Consider the following 1,658-nt stretch of genomic DNA (forward strand, 5'->3'; position numbering starts at 1 on the left):
TTTTAAAGAAATAATTATTGGATACTATTCTATACATATCAATCAAAAATATTATCATTCTAGGGTAGGCTATTCTGTCACTTCATGAGATAGAAGACAGGTTTTGTTTTTAAGCTTTTTGGTTGTTTTCAACCTAAAGTAATATAAAATTCAAAACAAATGATTATATTTTGTATTTAACTTTTATCTCTTTTAAATTGAACTTATTTTTTTCATCTTAGGCCTCTTGACTGGCCTTGTACCAAGGGTGCAGATTCATGAACTGGCATTGTAAGGACTCTTGACCCTAAAGGAACACAATGGCAGCTCCTCTTGAAATACAATTACCTGCTCAAAAATTGTCTCTACTTCTGCTTAAAAGGAGAGAAACTTTATTTATTTGAAGAGTTTATTCATGGTCTCTCTCACACCCCTATTCCTCAAGCTGTAGATCATGGGGTTCAACATAGGAAACACCATGGTGTAAAATGTAGAAACTATTTTATCACCATCAAAAGAATAGTTAGAGCATGGATGTGAGTAGATGTAGAGAATGGGGCCATAGTACAAGGTGACAGAGATCAGGTGGGAAGAGCAGGTGGAGAAGGCTTTGAGGCGGCCCTGGGTGGAGCAGATCCTCAAGATGTTGGCGATGATGAAGAGGTAGGAAGCAAATATGAACACAGCAGGGGCAATGACGTTAGAGGCCAGGAGGAAATACAGCGGGCCTGGTAGCCATCCTTCTTGCCACAAGCTAACTCCACCAGGGGAAGCAAATCACAAAAAAACTCATCAATGACATTGTCATTACAGAAGTTCATGGTAAACGTTCTTTTGGTGATGACAGAACAGTTAATAAAGCCACCAAGGTGTGAGGCAGCTACCAAGAATGCACATAGCTTTATGGGCATGGCCTGAGAATAAATAAGTGGCTTTATTTATTTAAATTTATTTATGTATTTAAATTTAATATTGCATGTATTATTAAATTAAATTATTAAATTATTATTAAATTTATTTATTTAAATAGATGGCCATATAGCAGTCATAAGCCATGGTGGCCAGCAGGTAGCACTCACTGTATGCCAGCCCACCAGAGAAGAAGAAATGGGCTACACAGCCAGCAAACGAGATTCTCTTGTCTTCAGAGATGCAGGTCAGTAGGATCTTTGGGGTGTAGACAGAGGGATACCAGAGATCCAGAAAAGACAGATTCCCAGTGAAAAAATACATGGGTGTGTGCAGTCGGGAGTCATTACAGGTCAGCCCTATAAGGGCGGTGTTTGCTAGCACAGTCATATAGCAGACACCAAGCAATACCACAAACAGGACCAGCTGCATCCTGGGGTCTGTTGTGAAGCCCACCAAGATGAAGTCCGTCACTGTGTAATTGCTTCTCTCCATGGCTACAGGGAATCTTACCTAAGAAGAGAAAAAAATAAGTTCAGCTTGCTTCACTGTGCTGAATACATATGAAAAGTGTGAAATAAAGACTATTATATCAGTGTCATACCTGGAAATCTATAATCCAAAAATGTCCACTTTGGAAAGAATTTTCATTTTGTAACAAACTGCTGTTTACAGTTATATATATTTTTCTCTTTCTTTTTTTAAAATTAATTTTATTTTTTATTGAAGGATAATTGCTTTACAGAATTTTGTTGTTTTCTGTCAAACCT

At 37.5% G+C, this 1,658-nt stretch overlaps 1 pseudogene; it reads right to left on the minus strand.

Moving 5' to 3' along the window:
- Nucleotides 1–375: 375 nt before the first annotated feature.
- On the minus strand, nucleotides 376–1,383 carry LOC133046143 (olfactory receptor 9G1-like; annotated as a pseudogene).
- Between the last annotated feature and the right edge of the window lie 275 nt (nucleotides 1,384–1,658).

The sequence above is a fragment of the Dama dama genome, chromosome 24 (assembly GCF_033118175.1).
Source record: "Dama dama isolate Ldn47 chromosome 24, ASM3311817v1, whole genome shotgun sequence".
NCBI classification, from domain to species: Eukaryota; Metazoa; Chordata; class Mammalia; order Artiodactyla; family Cervidae; genus Dama; species Dama dama.